This window comes from Marmota flaviventris, chromosome Y (assembly GCF_047511675.1).
Source record: "Marmota flaviventris isolate mMarFla1 chromosome Y, mMarFla1.hap1, whole genome shotgun sequence".
NCBI classification, from domain to species: domain Eukaryota; kingdom Metazoa; phylum Chordata; class Mammalia; order Rodentia; family Sciuridae; genus Marmota; species Marmota flaviventris.
The window spans coordinates 6394002-6421777 of NC_092519.1; positions in this window are offsets into that span (position 1 = coordinate 6394002).

A 27776-nucleotide genomic window follows, 5' to 3' on the forward strand; every position below is an offset into this window, starting at 1 on the left:
GTAGCCCTCTCCCTTGACCCACAGTGGCAACACATAGAGAAACATCAGTGTTTCAAGCAGTCAGCTGGAAAGCACACTGGGAACTTAGCAATATTTGGTCAGCCAACACCCAAGGCTCCTTTCAATCCTAAGAAGGTGAGTGGAAGTTTAGTCCAATCCCGAGCATTCAAATAAATGCAGAAAGAGCAACCTGTGGCTCACAGCTATAATTGTGAAGGTCATCTGTTCCTGGGTAAAAATGATTCTGAATTATCTTAGATCTTTGCTACACCTAGCCTTTCAGCACTGTGAACTGTGAGGCTTCCCTTTCAATGTCCTGAGAAGGGCATGGAAACTAAAGTCACAACACTGAAGGGCAGTTGGTGGGCTGCAGTAACTGTGGTTCCAACTGCACCTGTATACCTGTGAACACACCTTTGGCAATGGGCCTTTTTCTCCTCCTCCAGTCAGGCCTGGAATTCATTTCCCCACGTACTGACCCTGAGTGGCTCTATGTGACTCCTTTTGGAATAGTGTGTTTGAGGCATGTCATTGGTCACCTTCCTAGGGCCTGCCAGGGAAGATGGCTTTTCTTAGTTTCTGCCCTTGTTCTGTCAGCACGTGGAGCTCTCTGTGCTATGAAGAATTCCAGAGTGAAAGTTCAAGTGCAGGGAGAGACCCGCCAGCCTGGCTCTTCCTGCCTTTCCTTCTGGGATCTGATATTCTAATGAGATGGGCTTCTGAGTCCAGCCCACGTTCCCTGACTGCAATGGCATGAGAGAGCTCAGGTTGGTCCAGCAGGGCTTTGTGTGATCCTCAGGTGAGTACAGGTAGCCCACTTGTGATCCTCAGGTGAGACTACTTGTTTTCTTCAATGTGCTCAATTACATTTCACTTCTCTCAGCTTTTGTTATTCATCTACAAATGTGATAAAGCAAAGATGACCCAAATAGACTACTTAAAATAGAGGAATAAGAGACTTTGCAGAAATTTGCATCAGCTCTAGGTTCATACCTGGTATATCATCAACTCTATTTCATTTATTTAGCTTAGGAAAGTTACATGGCCAAGGCCAGCATTAGAGAATGTAAAAGTGGTTCTGCTTAGAATGAAAGAACACTGTAAATTTCCATACAGTGCTGGGACTGGAGTTGTGGCTCAGTAGTAGAGAACTTGCATAGCATTTTTGAGGCACTGGGTTCAGTCCTCAGCACCACATAAAAATAAATAAATAAAATAAAGATATTGTGTCCATCTACAACTAAAAGATTATTTTTAAAAAATTCCACAAACTGATAAGAAAATCGAGTGAGGAATGAAATATTGGTGACAGGAATATTATATGAGCATTGCCAGTACTTGTCTTATGAAAAATAGACAATTGTTTTAAATTATTAAAATTCATTTTAATACATACACCTTTTAGGTTAAAATACCATTATTAATATTGCATCTATGCTTTAAACATGTGCTGTATGTTAAACAATGCATTCATTACCTCAATTAACACAGTAACATTCTGCAGAAGGTTTTACTACTCTTATTTAAGAAAAAAATGAAAAGGATATATAATTAACAATTATGTTTTTAAAATTTTATTCTAAGCTATGTCTGGCTACATTCAAACCTGATGTTTTTCAAAAAAGGATAAACTGGCTAGATGTGGTGGTGCATGTTTGCAATCCTAGCAGCTTGGGAGGCTGAGGCAGGAGGATGGCAAGTTCAAGGCCAGTCTCAGTAATGTAGTAAGGCCCCAAACAACTTAGCAAGACCTGTCTCAAGATAAAAAAATTAAAAGGGCTGAGTATGTGGCTCATAACTCCTGGGCTCATTCCCCAGTATCTAAACAACCAACCAACCAAAAAACAAAAGAATAAATGGTTTTTAAGCCAATTTTACTTAGTTTATTCTTTTTTGAAAATATGTTAGATTCTCTACATCATATTTTCTTTGATCCTATGGTAGTTCAAATATGCAAAATAATGACAGTCATCATTCAGATTCACATTCAAGTTTATTGATGACTTTCCATTCTCACTGCATATGTTGCAGGCGTTTTCATTCTGGGAATGACATTATTTGTAGAGGAAAGAATTACTAACAACTGCAAAGCTATTGAGTATTTCTCATGTGTCCCTCTGGTCTCATTCCTATTTAGATGTGTGTAGGGACTATAGAATCAGAGCTATCTCTACCCCCATTATTTCAGGTACGTGTGGGAAAATAATGGGCTTTGTGCATGTGAATCCCACATGCAATTTTGAAAAATTACTCCCTTGTTCATATTTCTGCAAGACTAAAATGAGATGCCCAAGGTACATGTTCACAGTGTTTAACATCTGGTCAGTTTCTTGTGCTGCCTCTTATTTCAATAAAATACTTGGAATCTTTCCAATTGCAGTCACATCAATTCCCAGAATCCTTGTAAAAGTTTACTTATAAGTGTAGGATTGAAAGATTAAAATGAAACGCAGTATGTAAGCAAAACATTATTACAGTGGTGGCTGATGGCAAGCATTTGTGGCAACTTAAACTAGTCTGCTGTTCTAATCACAGTGTAGCCATTTATTTAATTTCCCTTTTCCTGTGAGGAAATATACTCCAACCCACTTATTGATGCTTATGCCATGTTAGTCATTATGTTAGGCAATGGAAGAAAAGATGAATAAGAATTGATCCTTGCCCTTGAGGAACTCATAAACAGAGACAGCCACTGTGGAAGCTTTTACAAGGATAACTATGATCAGAGCTATAACAGAGATATAAAAATACTTCTATGAATACCTAAAGAAGCAAGACATGAAGAGATGTAATGAGTTAGGTTTTGAAGCCTGAATAGTATTTTTATATAATACAGAAAATGATCATTCATGAGCAGCAAATGAAATTATATTAGGCAAAAATGTTAAGGGGAAAAAATGTGTGGGCACAGGAGCATGGACCAATCCAAGGGACAAGGAGTACTTGCAGGGATGAAGTAGAGATTAATAAATAGGTTTGTAGTGGTTCAGTAGTGGGGGGATTAAGCACCTTATTAGTGAATGTGAACTCTTTTATTATATTAATTTTTTTTGATTTGTTCACATACACCTAACAGTTAAAATAATTGAACTATAATCCCAGTTCCAATATATGCATACATATTGATACACTACAGTTAGCCATCATTATTCATGGAGATTGGTTCCAGGATCCCTGTGTAGGCCAAAACATGTGGATAATTAAGTCCTTTGTTTATAATGATACAGTACTTAAATTGTCTTATTAAATATGTAGAGAAATGGACTGTGAACTGAAGAAATAATAAACCATTTGAAAGCTATTAATCTGTCAAAATATTTTTCTTGAAATTATTGGGAAACTATAATTAATAGACTTCATTGTTATAACTTTTCTGAATCATTGTAGAATGATCTATAATACGGCAATTCAAAAGACTAGTAAAAGTTCATTTCTATATGTTTAAGTGCTGATACGCCTGAAGAAAGAATTCAGAGATATATGGAGCTCTATTAAAAAAAGCATGTCATGGAATACATTTTTTTATTACAAAATACCAGTTGTATAAATTGTGCAAATTGTTTTTGCTGACAATTACCAAATTGATGCTTGAAATACTATTGCTGAAAATAATATTAATTAGAAAAGCTACATTATTATATTTTAAGACTTTATTTGAAAATCATTGCAGCTATTTGCTTAGAATATACAACTATTTAATTTTTTAATGTATAGAGATAAGTTATATAAGCAGCATATTTATATTGTTTGGACAAAATGAAAGATAAATCACATGAGTATTTCAAACATCCATTTTTGGAATGTTCTTTCAATAACATAAGTTTCCTTTAAAAGGACTTTATAATTTACTCATTAAAATGTTTACAAGTCACTATTTGGAAATTCAGATGGGTATAAGGTTCTCACAGGAAAGAATTATCAGTTTTGATATTTTGATGTTTTAAATTTGTGCTTCAATATCATTATTATCTATGATCTGTGGTCTATTTCCATTAATATCTTTATGTCCTTTTTCTACTTTGTGACATGTTAATTCTTATTAGATAAAATAATCTTAAAGTATAGTCAACAGAACATAAGTAAACACAATGGGTAGCATGTGATGACTGAGAATAAAGTTTATGGAACCACCCACTTTTCCCTTAGGTTATCTTGACATTCACAAACAGAAGGAAGTTATTTGTATGTCATTGTAGACTATTACCAATGAATGGATTAATTAAAAGCAATGCTTTTTGTAGTTTTCCTTAAATAAGATTTCTGGATAATATTCTAATATTTTGTTATAGACTACCTTTGTGCTGTATGAACAAGTGCTATTTGATCCACAAAGCTCAAGATCCCACAATTGAAAATGATTTATAAAGTAAGATCAAAAACATGTACACTGCAGGATTTACCAAAGCATTGGCATTGTCACTTTCTGAAGAAGCTGCCACTGTTTTGTCAGAAGAAAAAGGACAACTTGTTAATACCTATCTAAATCGTGAGTCCAGAGTTTCTTGCATCCATTATTAAGTGGGCCTAGTCTCTCTTGGATAAATTGGAAAATAATGGGTTATAGGAGAAAGAAAAAAGTACCTTAAGTCAGGGATCATTGATTACCTAGCCGTCAGCAAAAGAGTTAATACAATGAAAGTAGGAGGAAGCACATTCTGTGAAGCTTGGTAACAATAACCATCAGTAATACTACAGAAAAGGAGTTTAGTACCATGAATGCCAGGACTCAATCATATTTTTAGATATATGTTTTTCAAAGAAAGGCAAAGTACCTGTGTTTGAGTGTGAATCAAAAAGTTAAAATTGTAACTAATTGTTGCAGGCCCAAATGGAAATAGCATAATTCCTAAACATGTCTTTGTGAAGTAAGGGGTCAATTATAGGTGTTGTTTGGCCAGGTAATCCAGAAATATTTGGAGTCTTCCAGTGGATTAAGAAACAAACAAACAAACAAGAAGAATATTTCTTCCTGTCCTTCAGGTGATTATTGTTTAATGGGGCTAAAAACTTGCACACATTGTTACAAATATTGAATGTCTCACCTCTAACTGGTGGGAAAGTGATTTCAGATAAATCTTGAAAAATGAAGTGGTGTGGATCTTAAAAAACAAACAAACAAACAAACAAAGAAAAAAAAAACTGACACAGTAGACATGAAGGGGGGGGGGAAGTATATGCTTGTTTCACACATTTAAAAACACAGTGTGTTTAGAAAATGGTGAAATATGTTGTGTGGTTGAAATGTAAGCATGTTTTTATAAATAAGTATGGAAAATGCTACTAAAATATGGTTTTGTAGGCTAGACTATGGATACCCTTGTATATTCAACTGACACTTAATTATCCTACCTTATTCTATAGCCTTCTTCTAGGAAAAGACCCTGACTTATAACAGGTGATATATGTAATGTTCAACAATACTGCCAGGTGTGGAGGCAATGCCTATAATCCCAGTCTTTCATGAGGCTGAGGCAGGAGGATTGCAAGTTCCAGGTCAGCCTCAGCAATTTAGCAAGGCCCTAAGCAACTCTTTGACTCTAAATAAAAAAATAAAAAGGACTGGGGATGTGGCTCAGTTGTTAAGTATCCCTGGGTTCAATCCCGGGGAGGGGGGGGACAAAACAAAACAAACAAACAAAAATAGTGTTCATCAAATGGAAGGTACTGCCTTTAATTAGTATAATGATTTTGATTAACATTCTACTCAGTCATTTAATTGGATTCTATTTTATCTAGTCATGACTATTAGATAAATGGTCTATGAGAATATATAGATTTTGAAACAGCAAAAATTCAGTTATATTGGCTTCCTCAAGCATCACTCCTAGTCTTCTGCCTCTAGGACTTTCTAGGACATTGTATAGCAGCATATTATTGATTATCATCTGTCATTTACAACAGACATCAAAATCAGACAGATTTATTAACATTTTTTTTTCCTTTTACTTACTATCAGCATTAAAGAACTTATTTTCTTATGCAATTAATCATAATACTGATATTATACTATAGCCTGCTTGGCTACTTCTTCTGTGATTGAAAAGTGATTTTATGACCTAACACACTACTCCACCTTTCTCAGTGGACCAACTTTGTATAATAATTACATGTCATACTCAGCACCTATCATATTTTGTTATAACTATTAAAGAGTTTTCCCTTATATGAAGCCTTGTCATCTTTTCAAGGGTGAGTTAAAGGTAAATCCACCCAACATGAACCAGGCCTCTGGCCATAAATGATTAGATCAAGTATAAGTAGCTAGCTAAATATATTCTTGTGAATTTGAAATATAGTGTAAAATTTAGTTTCTCTTGAGGAAGATGAAAAAATCACCTGATTACTTGTGAGTACCTTATCACTATATTTTATGTCCAGTGTCTTTACTGTTTCAAAACAGAAATAACCTGCTTGCCACTAGAGTTTATATAACACACACACACACACACACACACACACACACTGATTGTACATAGAGATAAGACTAGAAAGGCAATTTTGAAAACCTAGAGGGCATTTCAATTTGTTTCCAGTCCTTGAAACTTAACTGTATTCAAGAACCTTGAGATCCACAAATTCATTCCATAGCCTTATATTTCATATCCCTATTTAGCTCAAATCAATGCAAAAAAGCTTCTCTTATTTACTACATAAATACTTGATAGTATCGATTTGTTTATACTTCTTATCAGGGACCTTAATTAAATGTCTACTTTTTCAATTTTAGTTTTAACTGATCCATAATAGCATAGAATTATACATATTAATAGGGCAAACATATAATATTTGGTGATACATGTATACATTTGGTAATATTTAAGTCAGGTTAAACATATCTATCTCTTTAAACATTTATCACTTATTTTGAGTGAAAATGTTCAAAGTCCCTTCTTCTATTGTTTTGAAATATATACTGCATTACTACTATACATAGTCACTCTACTGTGCCATAACACATGAGAACTTCTTGCTACCAATTCTAACTTCACAATCATTATAAGCTCTACTTTTTATACAGTCTTGTAATCTAGCTGCAGGATATCACTTAATCTAACACCAGTAACCATTTATAGAAGTAATATTTTTAGTATAGTGATCATGTTTCCCTGAATTATAAACATTATGTGTTTAATATATATCAAAGTCAAATATTATGGTTTGAACATTCATAGGATATATTTTTAAACTAACCATGAAGTGAAATAATCCAGACTCATAAAGTCAAGGGTTGAATATTTTTTCTCATATGTATATTCTAGACAGAAGAAAAAGGGAAAAAAATAATTTCATGGAAATATAAAGATCAATAGAGTAGAGGAAGGGGATCCACAGGGAAGTAATAGAGGAGGGCATAGGGAAATACTGGGGGAATTATGCTTGTACATAGATATAAAATTATAATTCACTAATTGAAATAATACTAAAAACAACAATAGTAGTATACATGAGATCAGTAGAGTAAAACAAGTGGATAGGGGAAGGATCAGGGGAGAGGAAGGGGTAGTACTGCGGAATGAGATTGATCATGTTATGTTATGTGGACTTTAAAATGTGGCACAACAAATTTTACTATTATGTATAATTATAATGCAATAATAAAATAACTAAAATATAATAAACTTTTTAGCCATGAGCACTTGAAATCTAATTTTTACACATTTCAATTAGTGAACAACTTTCCTCGACTGACATGGATAGTGTTGATTGTTTTACCAGGAATTCTAGTAAGAATATCCACATTTCTGAAACTCCATGTTCTGAATGCATTTTCTTTGCTTTCAATTCCAGTTATAATGGCATTATAGCAAGGCTAAAAAATAGTGCCATCCATGATTTCTTTGCTTACATAAATTATTAAGAAAGGTACTGGCAATATTTTATCTGAATACTTGGCTACATAACAGAAACATTTGGACTAAACTACAATGTTGAGCAAAGTTCACTCCCTCAACACCATTTCTCCTCCACATTCTTACACATAGAGTTAAAATAATGAAAAAGGAAAACAAAAACAATACTTTAAAGTACAGATTAAATGTCAAACTATGTATTCACTATGAAATTTTGAAAAGAAACAGATTATATTTCATAGCTATATTGTCTGAGACATCAGATTGCTGTTGTAGATCACACTTGATTTTTCTGGCTTTTGATCTTTACCATCTACCAGCTGGACTCTAACAATTTTGTATCCTACTGTGTAGAATTCGATTGCCCACAGATCTATAAAATTGCGGTGTTATTAGGTAGCAAGCAAAACTATTTTCTTGTGATGACCAACAGAGGAAAGGTTAAAAAACACCTTTAGCTATGGCCTCTGCTGAAATGAATGGATTTTATATTGTACATATACAGGGAGACCCTTTATCAACCTTGATGAATTTGGATGGAGGATCACAAGCCTCCATCCTTTGTGGTATACCACTAAATATTTCCAACTGTATTATGGAACAAATTGCCCCCATAATATTTATCTCAACTTAAGTTCTCAAAGTAAAGTTTATTTTATTTTAATAAAATGTTAAAGCTATCTATTTATTTTACAGGAGTACAGGGGATTGAACCCAGAGGTACTTTACCACTGAGACACATCCCCAGGTTTTTTTTAAATTTGAAACAGAACCTTGCTAAGAATTGGTGAGGCTCGTCTGGAAAAAAAACTAAGGATTGATACACAAGTATTTGTGTTTTATTTCCTTGAGTAGTTGACATTTAAATAGAGATGAAGGGGAAGAGTAGGGGGAAAGGGTAAGCCAAAGTAAATAAGTATTATATAAGGATGTATATTATTAGGAATTAAAGAAGATGATGACAAAGCAAAGAAAGTCATGAAAAGGAAGGTGGTATGAAGGACATTCTAGATGGAAAAGTGTGAGTGAAACCAGGGAATCTGAATATCATAGTGTATATTGCACAACAGAAAGTAAGTTGATCTAGTTTGTGCTTCAGGCATAAGAGGAATCAGGGCTGGTCTAAAGAACTTACCCATTAGTACATGAGGATGAATTAGAAGGAATACTAATTACATATGATGTGTCTAACACACTGCATATGAGGCCCAAAGTCACAGACATTTTTGTGTGTACACAGACACACACACACACACACACACACACACAGTAGCTTATGGATGTTCCTGGAATATTATTGTAGACAATACAAACTGCCTCCATTGCAGTTTTTCATTCAGACAAGTTCCTAGGGACATGAATTATTCTAGGGAGTCAGTCTCCTGTTTTAGCATGTAAAACAACAGTTGTGTTCCCAAAATGCAGCAACATTTCAAACAAGTGTCTTTTAATTATATGGAAGAGGGGGCCTAGCTTGATCAGCATTCCGTTCTCCCTAGGATTCAAATATGCTTAGGCACATCTGGAGGACAGGTGAGGCAAGCCCACAGGGTCTATATGTAGGATAGACGGAATCACTTTTTGGAAAAGAAAGTTTGTTTTGAATGAAGAGGATGTCAAATCTACATGGTTTTAGTACCTTTTTCTTTAGTCATCCAACAGAGGATACTTCTGAGTATAGTTTAGTCTCTATTTTTCATTCTCAGGACTCAGCTTCACATGTTTTCTTATGATCTACTTCCTAGTGAGGCAGGCGGTCTGCAATTAAAACAGAAAATCTGTCTAATTTAACCCTCTATAATGTTACAGTGCAAGGCTGAACTACTATGGGATATTATGACTCAAAATAATAAGAAAAAGGGCCTTATCTATGGATATTCCTTATGATATTAAAATGATACAAATCATAAAGTCATGAGATGTCAAACAATGCTCTAATGTTTTGAAGGGACTTCAGAAATATGCAACCTGTGTTTCTCAAATTTACACAATTATAGTATTACTATATGTCAAGATTTTGCAAATTGGGGTCTATGGAATCCTGGAAATCCACAGATATATTCTTAATGGGCTACCAGTTTTCTACAATAAGTTTTTATTTGTTGTCTTTCCATTTTATTTATAAACTGTAAAAATAATGTCATCATATTCCAGACCACCTGGATAAAATGAACTAAGCATTGTCATATAATTTTATTAATTACATGATGTTTTAATTGTAGGCTAATGAAAATGTGAGATAGATTAAATATGCAAACAATGTATTTGAAACTGATGAGAGCAATACTATTATATCACACAGTCCACATGAAAATTTCACACTAATTTAAATGGAGAAAACTTGTAAAAATTGAGTTGCCCCAAGACACAAGGTGAGATAGCCATGTTGAATACTCATGAAGAAATTGTAGTGTAGCAGGAGTCATTACTATGTTCAATTGGTAAGGACTAATGTATTCATTAGGATGTATAACCTTTTACATAAATTTAATATTATAAATTTGCATTTTGGTGCATGAATGTTTTTATTTACTTGATAAATATGTTCAAATTGTATAGGTATATAAGACCTATGAGGATGTGTTTATTAGATTTCCGAGAGTGCACATTTAACTAGTCATTACAAAAATTTTAAGAGTCAACACCTGAAATGTTTTTCACTCATTTATATCCAAATATTTTTCAGTTTTGGGAAAAACCAAAACAAAAGTGTTTTGTACTCTTCTGAGAGATATATTAAGTATTTCAGAACCATCTAAGGCATGGCCAATGTCTTGGCACCACTAACTCCAGAGTAAGACTAGACAAACTTTATGTTCTCTAATTATGCCACTGTAATTAAAAAAAAAAAAAAAAAGAAAATTAAGAGACATGAGTGAATAATGCCAACTAATTTAAAATTGAGATTGAACTGAGGAATTTTCATAAGAACAACTTTTAATGTTGTTTTAATTTCTTTTTGGATCATATTCAGATATAACACATATCTATAAATAAGGCCTTGTGCTATATGCTGTCAAACCTAAGAGAAAGATGTATTCTTGCTTTGTATATGACTAAAAGAAGGATCAGAGGAATTAAGTCATCCAAGGGTCATAGAATAAGGGGTATGATTGACACTTATTTACAAGTCTTCTGACCCCAAGTCCCTTGATCTTTCCACTTATCATACCAGATCCTTCTGAATTTACTTCTTTGTTCTATCTAAAATTCACTTTTTTATAAACAAGTGAACTTTGCCCATATTCTTAGTAAAGAATATGATCTTTAATTAGATGTCAGTGACTTCCTGCATGACTTGAGCTTTGAGATATTCTAGTTTCTCAAATAAGTTCACATTTATCTTGACTTTTTAAACTTTTATTATTAAATGTACATAGTTCAAATACTATAAGATAGTTAAAATATGCACCTTCCAAGTTTAAGTACAGAAATATTTTAGTCAGCTTTTATGAATTTTACATGCTTTTTTTTTGTACTGTCTAATTGAACCCACGGGTGCTTAAACAGTGAGCAACACCCTCAGCCCTTTTTATTTTTTATTTGGAGACAGGATCTCACTAAGTTGCTTACGGCTTCACTATATTGCTGAGGCTGGTTTTGAACTTGTGATCCTCCTGCCTCAGCCTACAGAGCCACTGGTATTTTAGGCAAGCACCACTGTGTCAAGCTCTCCAATTCTCTGGGGTCTTTTAAAAGGATGGCTTACTTGAGTTGCAAATTACCAGACTTTTTCAAGATGGTAACAGGGTTTATTTTTTTTTTCCTTATTTTGTCATTGATTGAAATAATTTATGTAACAATGTCAACAGATCTGACAACTTTAACTGGAAATTGCAATCAAAATCGTGCCAAAAATATTAAAATTGTCAACTTTTATACAATAAACTGTCACAATTCAGTAAGATGGAAGGAAAGGCAAATACTTTCTTGGGGAGAAAATCAAGGCTAAAAAGATTAAAGAATAAGAAATTACTCTGAATTTTCAAACATTTACAGAAGTAACTTCTTATCAAGGCCCCCATCCCTCCTATGTTATTTTAATTGAAACCCTTCATCTTAGACCTATTTTAGCCCAGTATTTGAAATTCTAAAGTGAAAGATCCTAAACTTTTTATTTCCATCAAAGATATCTCATGGAGGGTATGGGCAATTGAACTAAGAGGTGCTTGACCACTGAGCCACATCCCCAGCCTTATTTTGTATTTTACTTTGAGAGACAGACAGGGTCTCACTGAGTTGCTTAGTGCCTCACTAAATTGCTGAGGCTGGCTTTGAACTTGTGATCCTCCTGCCTCAGCCTTCCAAGCCCCTGGGAAGCAAAGACTTTTTTAAAAATGTCATTTGTTTCTATTACTTGAATTTTAGGGATGTGAATATCTTATAAAATTAATGTTGAGTTGTCATCCTTCATAATATAAAATATATGCAGCATGTTATAGAAATATTTCTGAGGAAAATAATATGGAGATGAATAGAAACTTTTAATTCATAATCCTACATTTAAAGAGAAAATATATTAAACATATTGAGTGAATTTTTAATAGGCACACTACTTTTGAGTGAGTGTGAGACAATATGATTAATTAGAATACTTTAATACAGAGAGCAACAAAGACACAGGTATCCTTTTTTTAAAGCAAAGTTAAACATTTTCAAAATATCTCTGATATCATTTGCTAAAGCTATATATCATGTGAGGGAAGAAACAGATTGTGATGAATTTCAAACATTTTAGTGAACTTGTACATTTTTAAGTGGGCCATGAACTTGAAATACATCACTTTTAAAAAATCACTTTGTGGGACCACTCTGAAAAAGTAGAATAAAACCACTCCATGTATAAGATAATAAACTGCATTTTTCTCTTTTTATATGTGTTGAGGAGTTAACAGCCTCCAGCTCCTGCCACATATTCATGCCCTGCTGCATATGAATGGGGAAATAAGCACTCCCACAGATACTTACAGGAATGTAAATTGACACAACATTTTGGATAGTAATATGGAATACCTCTTACATGTGGCAAAAATTTACACATGGCCACTCATCTGTGAAACTTACTCTAAACTATAGGAACAATGGATAGAAAAAAAATGGCAAGGGGGCATTTGTTAAATATGCATACTCAAAGAAACCAAATATTGCCCAAGGCTTAAAAAACTATTTCAGGTAAGCTAAGATTGTTTATGGCTAAATGGTAAAACTTTCTATGTTTATTATACTTCCACTTCTCCTTTCCATGGATGAAATTTTTTTTTAATATCTTTTATTTTTATTTTTACGTGGTGCTGAGGATCGATCCCAGTGCCTCATGCATGGTAGGCAAGTGCTCTACCTCTGAGCCACAACCCCCAGCCTCATGGATAAAATCTTAACATAAAAAATTATGTAGCATTATGGATGCAGAGGAAGGGAATCTGGATCAAAAGTTATCTTGTTCTATGGGCACCTACCAGCCCCTTTATAAGATATAGCTCACTTCTGGTTTGGGGGCATGACACTCTGTTAGCAGCTGTTGAAATGCCTATAGTTAATATATAACCTACAGTGTTTTCTCTTAGTAGAGTAATGTGCAGGGGTTTCTAGAAGAATATCTAGCCAATTATTTTGCTGACGAGGCTTCTCTTCATGATTCGTTGGTGTTGCTTATACTGTGAATTATTCCATATATTTCATCTACTCTTTAGCTTTGGGATATTAATCTTGAAGTCTTTGCAATTTTGATCCCAAGGAACAATGCTAACTTAATTCTAATATGCTGCCAGGGCATGATAGTGCATGCCTTCAATCCCAGCCACTCAGGAGGATGAGGCAGGAGGATCACAAGTTCAAAGCCAGCCTCAGCAATATAGCAAGACTCTGTCTCAAAAGGGAAAAAAAAAAGACTGGATTGTAGCTCAATGGTAAAGCATCCTTGAGTCCAATCCCCAATAACAATAAACAAACAAACAATCCTTATTAGGCTATTTTCTTTCCCCAGTTCCTGATGGGAGCTTCTAGACCCATTTCATATCTGATGAAAATTGTGACAAACCCTCTCCATTATCAAATATATAATATCACCATTCCTACTCTACTACAACCACTCCAAGTTTGTTTGGGGAGCTACTTTTTTCAGATTGCTATAGGGGAAAGTATATATATTTAAAAAGCCCTATGCTTTAAGCTTCTCTTTCTTTTAGAAACTTATCAGTAATGCTGTTTTGTCTCCCTCTTTTCATCCCACCCCCTCTGCTTAATCCCAGGACAAGGATTTCTGGGATGGGAACACTGATCATTATTTAGATGATGTAGGCACTGTTTTTATCCTCTTTGGCTCCTGTCATATTTCTCCCAGCATGGAGAAGTTTTATTCCCATTTCTCTATAACAGGAACTTTCCTTAAGTCACAATCACTGTCCTCTCTACATTGCAGATTATGGTAAATATCTGTGCTCAAATGGAAGGCGTGTTCTTCATATGTACAGGAAAGTTTTCAATTTTACAAAGCCTTTTTCTTTCTCAAAAAAAATCATGGTAAGAGCTGGGGCTGTAATTCAGTGGTTGAACACTCACCTAGTACATGTGAGGCACGGGCTTTGATCATTAGTCATTAGAAATATTTAATTATATATCTAGTCACAGATAAAAATGTCCAAAATAGTGTTAATACAAAAAGCAGTTTCAGGAACTGGAGCTGTGGGTCAGTGTTAGCAATGTGTGAGGCACTGGATTCGATCCTCAGCACCACATAAACAAAGTAAAAATTCATTGGCAACTAAAACATATTTTTTAAAAAGCAGTTTTCATACAATGTATATAATATTCATTAGACTACATATCTTTTTGGATACTATTATCGGGGATTTTCAGTTTTCCTATCATATTTCTTATAATCATTGCATTTTTAATAAAGAAAAAATATAGATACAAAGATGTAACTAAATATATCTTAAACCAACAAGCAGTGTCTCACCAGTAAAATACTAGTGATATTCTTATTAAAAAAGAAAAAGAATGAAAAATTGTAAGGCTCATATTTACTTTAATATCATTCAGAATGCATTAGATGTTGCAGTGAGAAATGCAATGAAATTAGAAGACAGAATTACTATAAAGGTAGAAAATAAATTATTAGTATGGATAAATGACACATTTGGTTATAATTCTATATAACAGACAAACTGTTATAACTAAAAAGATTTCAAAAATGTGATGTTTTAAAACAAGAATATAAAAATCATTGGCTATCCAGTAAAATAGTAAGCCATTATCAAACAAATAAGTCACTCATATATCAATAGAATATACAAACAACCAAGTAATAAAGTTAGGAAAAAATGAAAAAGCTTTAGGATAGAAAATGATGTTTTACAGAGAAATATAAATGGTTGAAGACAAAAATATAAAACCTTTTTTATGACCAGATGAGAATTTGTTAAGTTGGAAAGATGTCAGTTTAAAAATTAAAGAACATTTGAATTGTTTCCAAATGACTTTAAAGATTAAATGTGCTTTGTATGGTCTGGGGATATGGCTCAAGCGGTAGTGTGCTCGCCTGGCATGCGTGCGGCCCGGGTTGGATCCTCAGCACCACATACAAACAAAGATGTTGTGTCCGCCGAAAACTAAAAAATAAATATTAAAAAAATTCTCTCTCTCTCTTAAAAAAATTAAATGTGCTTGCAAATAAAATCAGAGTATCATATATGAACATATGAAAAAAATAAATCAACCTTGAAATTATGTCAAGTCTTTTTAGGTATACATGTTCTTGTGCTTGAATGTGTCTCATTAAATCTCAGGTTTACCAATGTGACAGAATAAAAGATGGAGTCTTTAAGAGGTGATTAGTCCATGAGGGCTCCTTCCGCACTAAAAGAATTAATGACCTTGTACAGTAGAATCATACAGCATGTGGCTAGCTTTTTCTTCAGCTTTTCTGCCATGTGTTCACATAGAGGTCCACCCCTCTGTAAGAGGAAACATCACCATACAACAAAAGCCAAAGTTGCCTTGAGCTTGGAATTTACAGTCTTCTGAAAAATGAGAAATTAATCTTCCTTAAAAATTACCCCGTCTCAGGTACTTTGTTAGTGCAGCACAAAAGGAACTGAAACACATTTTCTCAAAGTATACAGAAAGGGTCTGGGCAACATTCTGGGCTGTATATGTACATATTTGAGTCAACGGGAAGAGCAAGGAAATTTAATTAAGCCAAAGTTGCTTAATATTATGGCATAAAACATAAAATACCATGAAGTCCTATAGATTTACTAAGCAATGTTTTTTTTGAGTTTTATTTTTTTTTTGTTTTAATTGTGAATGACAGTACAATGATCTTGACATATCATACATTTGAATCAAATGGGGTATAATTTCTCATTTTTCTGAGTGTACAGGTTGCAGAATCACATTGGTCATGCAGTCACATATATACATACAGCAATACTAGTGTCTATTTTATTCTGCTGTCCTTCCTATTCCCCCCCTTCCCCTCCCCTCCCCTCCCATCACTTCTCTCTATCCAATCTAATGTGACACGCTTCTTTTTTTTCCCCTCACATTTTCATACATGTATTTTGTATAGTGATGAGGGTCTCCTTCCATTTCCATGCAATTCCCCTTCTCCCTCCCTTTCCCTCCCACCTCTCTTCCCTATTTATTGGTAATCTTCTTCTCATGCTCTTCCTCCCTATCCCATTCTGAGTCACCCCCCCCCCCCCGTTATATCAGAGAAGACATTCAGCCTTTGATTTTTAGGGATTGGCTAACTTCACTTAGCATAATCTGCTCTAATGCCATCCATTTCCCTGCAAATGCCATGATCTTGTTAATTTTTAGTACTGAGTAATATTCCATTGTGTATAAATGCCACATTTTTTTAATCCATTCACCCATTGAAGGGCATATAGATTGGTTCCATAGTCTAGCTATTGTGAATTATGCTGCTATAAACATTGATGTGGCTGTGTCCCTGTAGTATGCTCTTTTTAGGTCTTTTGGGTATAATTCAAAACAAATATTTCCACTCATTTCTCACAAAATGCACCTTATAACTATAAAGAATAAAATTTATAATTTGGTACTTCAGATGTCAAAGACAAAGCTAGCATTAAAAAATGCCCAATTCTATGTATTAGAAACTAAATGAAATGCAAAAATAAAGGGGAGGAGAAAAATAGGGGAAGTAAAATAGTTTTACTTAAAATGTTACATTTATTTAAATAAATATTGCTTGATGAAAGATCTAGAATTATATTCTTATAGACACAAAGAATTGGTTAGTATTTATGTAACAGACTTTAGGAAAAAACTTAGGACTGAAAGAACTTCTAGCAACAGAGACTCAAAAATAAGTAATTAAAAAAAAGAATAAATATGAATGATAAATGCTAAATAAAGTATTTTAATATGTATTAAATAAAGTATTAAATGATTTATTTAATTGAAGTAAAGTATTATTAAATTATGTGATATAGGTTTATAAAACAAAAGACTAAATCTTTCATGAAAAAGAAAGAAATTATGTCAATAATTCTTAGGGGTCTGAAACTCAGTGGTAGAGCACTTGCCTAGCATGTGTGAGGAGGCACTGGGTTCTATCCTCAGCACCAAATTAAAAAAAAAAAAAAAGGTATTGTGTCCATCTATAATAATAATAATAATAATAATAATAATAATAATAATAATTTCTTTAGTATACTAAACAAGGTCTTTACAGGTTTGGCCCTATATAACTTAATTCAACTCCTTTTCTCTCATTTCTCCTTTACACACAGGCACAGTGAAGTTGATTATCAAGTAACAAAATTCCACAGCTATGGAGGGCCTAGTATTCATTTGTAACATAAATAATAAAATTAAGTTCTGTGGGATGCCATTTACATCTATTATCTCATTTGACTTACACAAAAAACTTATTACAAGAAAAATATTAATTATCTTAATTATTTATTACTAATTTATCTGTCTTAATTTTCTATCTGATTTCAATTCTTCAAATATTAATCACTATTTTCTATTATATTTTTAAAATAAAAATTTAATGTGGTCTTTTATATTGGTATATTTCATAAAATCATGGTCCTATTATATGATTAACTATTACAAACCTGTAAAATAATATTTATGAATATATGTATTACATAAGAATTCTTATCATGTTGATCTATTAAAATAAGAGGAAACCTATTTTATGAAAAGCTCTTTCTATACATATGATTAGAAGTAATTATATCAAAAGTCAACATATATTTCAATATTTTTCCTATGACTATGAAATTATTTAAAAATTTTAAGTATTCACTATTTCTACTTGAAATGCAGAAATAAAACACATCCCCAAATTAGCAATTTCACTTAAGAAAAATCTATAAAAACCCAACATGTGGGATATTTTATTAAATAATAGGGTGTTAAAATTTCTGCTTTCACCCATTAGGTACTAAGAGAAGCAGGAATTCCCCTCTTTCTATGGAAAACTAGAAAACCAGACAAAATACATGAATCAAAGGTTTTAAGAAACTGCTCATCAAGTGGAGCACAGGACTATGATCCCTGACCAGGATTTAAAAAAAAAAGTGACCCATTCTATGGGCCTAGCCTGATTTCTAAAGGCATGTGCTATCATAACACACAGACAAAAGTAAGAAGCTAGAGTATTGTGGCTTTCCTGAATTAAGAGGAAAACTACTGGGGCCGGGGTTGAGGCTCAGTGGTAGAGCGCTTGCGTAGCATGTGAGGCACTGGATTAAATTCTCACAACTAAATAATAATAATTTAATAATAATAATAATAACAATAACAATAATAGGTGGCTAGAATTTATGGATGGAATATTGGAGAGAAAGGAGCTACACAGAGGGAAACCATAGAAATCTGCAGAAAAGACTCCTTGATTTTATGGTTAAGTGATTATCTGCATATGTGTAGCAGGAAAATTCAAAAGGCAATATAAAATACTACTGATAAAGAGTAGACTGGATCATTTCACAGGCTCATTGATGGTGGAACATTATTTGATTTCCCATTAACCAGAGTGGAGAAAACTTGCAATATGTCAGACATAAGAAGGATCTTAACAAGTGTCACATGTTAAGAGTAAGGATATTTAGTCTAAGAACAAAGGCAGTATATTAGACCTTGCATAACAAAAATTAAAACCAAGCCCTAAATGAATCAAATTGAACCGCAAGTAATTTAACACCCGACAAAAACCCAGTACTCTTTAAAGGAATATGACAAAATAAATAAACTAACAACATAAAATCTGCAATGTATGTTATTTAATAAAATTGATTAGTTAGGCATGGTGGCATAAACCTGTAGTCTCAGCGACTCAGGAGGCTGAGGCAGGAGAATCATAGGTTCAAAACCAGCCTCAGCAATTTATCGAGGCTGTAAGCAACCTATCAAGACTCTGTTTCAAAATGAAAAAAATAAAATATAAAAGGAGTGAAGATGTGGCTCAGTGGTTAATCACCCATGGGTTTAATCCTTGATACAAAAAAGAAAACAAAAAATTCTGACTAGAAACTAGTAGAAAAATCAAATAATAGAAAGTGAGAGAAAAATGCAATTAGTGAATAACACTTTAAAACAGCCATTATAAATCTCATTAATGTACACAAATATATAAAAGAAAGAATGAGTAGAAAAATATAGGATGTAATAAAACAACCAAATGTAACTTCTAGAGACAAATGCAATAGATGATATTAAACATCACTGTATGCAATTAATAGTAGATTAGATACTCCAGAAGAATGGTGAACTTGAAGAAATAGATACTCTTTAAAATAAAGAAACAAGAGAAAAGAAAGCTGAAATAATATCAGCTGGTGTCAAATAAGGTAAGGGAAGGCAGAAAGAAAAATATTTTTAAAAATAATAGATGAGTCAGAGGTCTCAGTATGTATCCTAAAGATATCAAAAGTATAATAAGGAATATTTATGAACTAGCTTTACCAGTTTATTGGACAATATAAATGAAATGAACAAACTATATGAAAGACAGAAATGACCAAAGCTCACTGAAGAATAAATAAAAAATATGACTAATCTTTACCTATTACAAATCTATATTTCCTAGTTTCAAATCTTGACCCAATACGAAATCTACATCCAGATATTTTCATTGGTGAAAGATATTCCATGCTTAATTCTTGGTCCTGGTACAGAAGATAATATTGCTTTGAATCATATATATATATATATATATATATATATATATATATATATATATATATATATATATATGGCAATTCTTTTCAAAATAATTCTTTTCAAAATCCTAATAGGGATTGATTTCGATATTAACAAGCTATTTTTAAATTATATATATTTAATATATTATACAACATATTATACATATTATATATAAACAGATTACCTGATTTCAAGTCTTATCATTCCATATGCAAACATTAATTTCCTATCAATCATACTCATTATATTTCAAACCTGAAGCTAAGAGATCTGGGGTGTAGATCTGTGGGAGGCTGTGGAAAGAAAGCTTTGTGCTTAGTCCTTAGGCACTGCAAGATAAAAAAAACAAAGCAAAAAAAAAGACCTGAAACTCATAAGCTATCAAGTTAAAAAAGATAAATTGTATTTTATCACATAATTGTTTTAATCAAGCTCTACTGTTAAAACAATTTAAAAGACAGAATATGTTTGAAAAATATATATCTGATAAAAATGTGTAGTCAAGATACATAAAGCACTCTTGTAACTCAACAAGACAAAGATAATCTACCTGCTTTTTAAACATGAATTTATTTTATTAGACACTTCACAAGAAAATATACATGAATGGCTATTCAGTACAAGCAAGAATGATCACCACCTATATTCATAGAGAAAATATGATATAAAGCTACAATAAGATAGTAATATACATATGAGAATTGCTAATATAAAAAAGCCTGACTATACCAAATATTCTTAGAATAAGAAGGATCTGAAAATTTTATACATCTCTAGTGAGAAAGTAGAACTATGTGGCAACTTTTTAGTAAGTTAAGTATGGTTATAATATGAAATTCATTTAAGAGAAATGAAGTTATTTTAATACAAAGATTTGTTCATATTATTTATTCATAATAGCCTCAAATTGAAAACAACCCCAATGCCCATAAAAGATAAATAGATAAAGTGATTTATCCCTATATAGATATACTAATCAGCAATAAAAAGAAAAGTACTATTGATACATATAATCATGGATAATACTCAAATGCAGTATGATGAATAAAAATTCCAGGCAGGGGACTATATACTATTCATTAGAAAATCAGAAAGAGGAAAACTTATTAACAGAGATAAGATCATTGATGGTCAGTTGGTGAAGGTGGAGATAGAGATCAAGTGCAAAGCTGTATAAACAATACCTTGGGAACATGAAAATAGTTATTTTGATTGATTGTGGTAATGGTAAAAAGGATTGTATTTGCAGAAATGCAACCACTGTTAATTAAAATGGATGCAATTATTATGTGTAAGTAGAACTCAATAAAACTGATTCAAAAATGAATTATATTCACAAAAATTTTGTATATAATTAAATACACATCTTAAATATACATCGATTGTGCCAATTCTATGTGTATTTCAAAGTATCATTACAATGAAAATAACTTCTTATAAAAACTTTGAAAACTTTCTTATAGTCCCCATGCAGGAAAATTTTATTTTTAAAAATGAGGTTAGAATATAATTCAAAAAATTCCTTAAATTTTGTTTCTTGTTGTGTATGTGTCCAACATTTTCCATGTAATTAGAAAAGTTGTAAAAAATATTTGATTTACTTTAAAATGGGACTCAAGTCCATATTCTACCACTTCTGTGGGTTGGGAAACAATTATAAATCTGGATTTCACATTCCTTTTCTGCAAAGCAATATTATTGTTTCAGTACTGGCAAAAGAATTTCTAGTTTGGTCATTGACTCTAGCTTCTCTGGGAATTTACAATGACAGAGTGATTTTGAATGTAAACAAATTGGATTAGAGTTAACAATTGTGCATTTGTAATTAGTACAGTGAAAAATCCATATACAGGTAATTGGGTCATGACTACATTTAAAATGTCAATGGCTAATGGTATTTGACAGAAAGATACTGTCTCCTCCAGTATATGTTCCCTTGACCTCTTTTCTGGCCAATTTCCATTCTACTGATGGAAATGAGGGCTAGAGAAAATTCAAAACCATTATTATAGAAGATTTTTTTTCTGAGAATGCACATCTTTGAAAGATATGGTAGTATAAAAAAAGATAATGGCGGGCTGGGGATGTGGCTCAAGTGGTAGTGCACTTGCCTGGCATGCATGCGGCCCGGGTTTGATCCTCAGCACCACAAACAAACAAAGATGTTGTGTCTGCCGAAAACTAAAAAATAAATATTAAAAAAAAAAAAAAATCTCTCTCTCAAAAAAAAAAAAAAAAAATCTCTCTCTCAAAAAAAAAAAAAAAAAAAAAAAGATAATAGCAATTACTTTGGTAGTAAAAATTGACTAGGAGCTCTTTCTAGAATCCAAGAGGATATTACAAAATTATTTTGTCAAATCATTTTCTAGAAATAGTTTTTTCAAAACTGAGATTTTGATTTCTTAGCATTCAGATGTTAGTTGTTTTCTTAGGGTGGTATAAAAAGTGTCATGGAAAACTTGAAATTTTCCCTGATCCTGCCTGTATAATTCTTTCTGCTTCTAATCGTATCTCAAACACCAGCTTCTCCATGAAGTTGTTCCTTAGACTATAAGCAGGTAAAGTCTATTTTCCTCCCTAAAATCCTTAGAAGTCACTAGCTCTGTATGTCGTGCAATGCTGACTATTTTACCTAAAGTCGAGTTGTTTGTGTAATTTTTTATTTCATTGCAAGCTCCTTGATGACAAATAATGATTCACCCAACCCTCTATTAGCCAAATGACCAAAGAAGGATGATGTAAAATTATAAGACAGTACAGTTATTATCAATACAGGAACTGAGTTCTACCTACTTGGAATTTTGCCCTGGGTAAAACATTTCACCTTTCTGTTCTTCAGATATTTTTAATTCATAAAATTGAAACTCTATCAAAATATTGGTAAACTTTACGAAACATTATTTTTCATATCAGGTTTCGCTAATTGAATGTAAGTTCCCTGAAGGCAGGAACTCATTTTTTTCACCTCTGTATACACTGTGCCCAGAACTGTGGCTGGCATATAGCAGATTTGTAATTATTTATTGAATTATTTAATAAACAAGGATATTAAAACACTGTGAGTGGGCTGGGGCTGTAGTTCAGTGGTAGAGCGCTTGCCTAGCACATGCGAGGCCCTGGGTTTGATCCTCAGCACCACATAAAAATAAATAAAATAAAGGTATTGTGTCCATCTACAACTAAAAAATAAATATTAAAAACAAAACAAATTAAAAAAACCTGTGAGTAATGGCCAACATTGTACACAATAAGTATTCTATAAGTAGAAAAGGCAAATAATGTCAAATTTTTTTTTTTTTTTTTTAATTCAATTGAATGGAAATGGCCTCTGCAATGGAACCCACAAGTTTAATTTGGGACAATTTTAGTACCTTAAGGTGAAAACAATTATACTGTAGGGATTAGAAGAACATATATGTGTGTGTGTGTATATATACACATATGTATGTATGTATAAATAATTTATGTGTATAAAATTTCTTTCAAGGTGCTTCTTTTATAAGCATTTCAAAAGTAAAGCATATGAAGTATTTATAATTTTTGTTGTTTTTAGTAAATGTTCCATGAAGTTCTTTTTCTTCCTTTTTTTTTTTTTTTCCTGTCAGGATAATGTGTCTAGTTATCACCAAATCTTATCAGAGCTTAAATCTACTTTATGTATGCTCCCCATCCCCACTATAGTGGAAGGATAGGAATACAGGAGGGGATTCTTCAGAGGATGCAGAAGTTGCCACAAATAGCAAGCCTGAACAGTATTGATTTCTTTGAAGTGTCCCTCCTGATGTCTCTTAATAATCAAGCACTGTCGATTGGCTACTGCAAATTGAATTTTCCTTGTTGACACTTCAGGTTTTTAATTTTGTAAATGCAGAAACCAGAACAAAATAAATGAGATTTTGCTGCATTTAAAATCAATACCAGTTATATCAGTCATCAAAAGAACACAACACACACACACACACACACACACACACACACACACACATACACACACAGTGTCTTATCTCTGTAGTTAGAATTTCTGGTCCCCTCTCTCTACATCTACATGTACTGCATCATCCCCTCTCTCTCTCTGAGGTATGGCCCTACATTTCCCTACTTCTAGAAACCCTCATTTTTCCTTCCATAGCAGACAGTTAATGAATGTTCACCACCTAGTGCCCTGATTTTAGCTCTCCAGCATCCACAAGCAGACATGAGTATCCAAAAATGAACAATTATAAAACAATTTGAATTGTATATTTAACATAATTATATGAAAAATATAAACACCTAATTAATGTGTTAATCACTGTTATTAGTTTAATAATGTTCACAAGGTAGCTGACAGTGACAATGTGGGCTACAGAATTTATAGTTCAAATTTAGAAGGAGAGTGGAAATCCTTTCCTTTACTGATACGTATTATAAGTCCTTCCTTCCCTTCTGTCTGATGGGTTAATTAATGTTACATGCCTGTTTCTGGGCAATTATTGGCAGGCAGAATACCATCTGCTACTTAGTTTACACTAATTAGGATATTCTTATGAAACTGGGCATGGAGTAAATACCTGAACAAATTTGCAGTGAATAAAAAACAGGTTAAACCAAAAGAATTAGGAATCCGAATGATATTGTATTTCTCAGCAGCAAAATTGGAAGATAAAACAGGCAGGAATAATAGTTTCAAAACAGTTAAGGTAAACAATTTCTCACATAAAATTCTATCTTCATTCTATGCTGATTGATAAAACATGACATAACAATAAATAAAATTTCAACATTTGAAATTTCAAAAATTTACTTCCTAGGTAAAATTATCATGGATTAATTTGACAATGTGTTCCACCAAAATAAATATTATACCATGAACAAAAGAGAAACAGAATTTAAGAAATAGGGAATCCACATTCGACAGGCACCAAAGAAAGTTCTGGGATAACAACAGTGCAATAGGACTACAGAATAAGTAGTTAAAATTGGAACAAAATGCTCTAGGGCTTCAGCAAAGAGGACTCTAGGAAAATAAAAAGGATACAACTTTTGTAGATTAAATTTATCTTGTGAAAGAGAAAGCTAGAGATTTTTAAATTTCATGAAGGACTAATAAAAGGCAAACAGATGACTAAGAAATAAATGAAGACAGGAATTATTGCCTTTAGGAAAAATAGAATGTTGTATAAGAGGAAATATGGTTGTATTGTAATACCTGATCCTTCAGTGAATAAATTTAATGGAATGATGATAAATAATACACAGATACTATTGGGGCCTCTGAATGGGTACAATAAATAGCCTTTTCTTTGTTTTCTACCTGGATGCTGAACAAATTTAGAAATAAAGAATAGCAGATTAGAAACCAGAATGTCATTATTTATTACTTACAAAAATGGAAGACATAATTTAATGCAAAAGCAAAATGGATCTCTGACTGAATTCCAGGAAGCTTTCCCCACCAGCCACAGCCAAATAGGATAAGGAAGGCCTCCTCCATAGCAGAGCACAGCTGAAGGGGCATGGTGCACTGACGCTCTCTATGGGCAGCTCATTTGGAAGAGAAGGAAAGGAAAGCTGAATAAAACAATACTCCTTTCTTCAATTTCTTGAATTTCTATTAATACATGTTCTGATTTCTTCATAACTGTTTTCTTATCTTTGCATCCTTCATGACCAATATGTTTTATTTTAAGCTCTTTATTATTCAAATTAGTAAATACATAAAATTAGTCAAATTAGATTAGTTAAATCCATGAAATATTATTGCAGCTTCATGGCCAATCTTGTTTCATGTATACTCCCTCTTTGGCTTACTTTGAGAAAATATATTTTAAATGTATCGAACAATTTTCACTGTAATTTTATGTTATTTATTGTATCTGAAAAGAGAAGGTAATTCCTTAAATATGATTATATCCTTGGAGGTAGTATTTCACCTCAAAGAATTGTATAAATAATTGTTATTTTATACTATGACAAACTATACTATTTTATTAACATTAAGTTCTTCTGTTAAATGAAACATGCCAATAACAGTGATTAAGACATTAATTAGGTGTTTATATTTTTATATTATCATGTGTAAATATAATGGTTTTTTTTTTTTTTTTTTTTTTTTTTTTTTTTTTTTTTTTTTTTTTTTTTGTGTGTGTGTGTGTGTGTGTGTGTGTGTTTGTGTGTCAGGGATCAAACCCAGGAGCACTTAACACTGAGCCACATCCCCAACATTTATATTTTTATTTAGAGACAGGATGTCACTAAGTTGCTTAGAGCCTTGCTAAATTGCTGAGGCCAACTTTGAACTTGTGATCCTCCTGCCTCAACCACCTGAGCCACTGAGATTACAGGTGTGTGTCACTGCATGCAGCATAATTTAAGGTTTTTGTTTTGTTTTATAGTTTTTCATTTCTGAATATTCATGTCTGCTTCTGAATGCTTGAGAGCTGGAACCGAGGCACTGGGTGGTGAACATTGCTGAACTGTCTGTTATGGAAGAAGAAATGAGGGTTTGTAGAAGTAGGGAGGAGTAGGGCCAATACCTCAGAGAGCAGTGAGGATGCAGTACATGCATATGTAGAGACAAGGGGACCTGTCCTTATCCTTTGCTTGCACAGCAGAAATTCTAATTACAGAGATAAGACACCCAGTGTATATGTAATGTTAATTGTGTTCATTTGATGGCTGATATAACTGGTGTTGATTTTAAATGCAGACTTTAACCAGATGCAGATTTTAACCAGACTTAAGGAGATACACAGGGAGAAGGACGGGGCAGTTAGAAGTGGGGTCTTTAATCACCTCAACCGAGTTACTGATCACACTATTTCTAGAACCTAACCCTACTTCTAAAGTCGCTTTTATTAAGACAATTAATGTAATTATGATTTCAATGGTCTGAGTGAGGATTTTCTTTCTGTTTCAGCCTGAAACATCCTGACTCTCTACAGTATGTTTTAAGATTTTTCTCTTTATCTTTAGTATCCTAAACTTTTTAAATGTCTCATAGATTCAGATAGAATTAGTCATTTTTTATTTTTGCTAGGCATTTACCAGCCCCTTTCACTCTAGAAATTCATATACTTCTATTTTTATGAAATAATTTATTGTGTCTTTGATAATTGCTTCCTTTATTTCCCTGTATTTTCTTATTCTGGACTGCCATCATAAACAGGTGAAAAAGTCAGGTGAGTATTATACAATAAGAATTTTTAAGTGACCTCCTAGCAGTTCCATGATGAATTTTTATCTTCATAAAATTGTATGCAAAATACTGTATTAATGTAAGTCTTCATTTTTCCTTAGAGGGAATCTAAAGCTACTTTTTATTCTTTTATCATTCCCTGAAGATTTAATCCTTGAATGTGACAGAACTGTAAGCTTCCAAGAGACCATAACTTTGAACTGCTGACTGGTTAAAAATGAGGAGGAGGGAGCAAAAGATAAGGTAAGTTCCTATGAGTAGCTCCTGACATTCTGTATGACATGAATGGCTATTAGATTTGCTCCATTTAAAAAAGAAAAAGAGAGTTAAAAGGTTAACCACCTGTTTGACTGATTTGAAATGCTGAAGCAAAATATCTCATCATTTGTACAGTGAATGGGCAGCTGTGCAGCTGTCAGTGGGATATTATTCACAAAATGAATATGATTTGAGATCTTACTTTAAAGAAAGAAGTGTAAGAATTCTTAATGGAATTAAATTCTCTGTGTGTGCCAAAGTCTCATCTAAGGTTTTATTATGCTGTGAGATGTGTCATA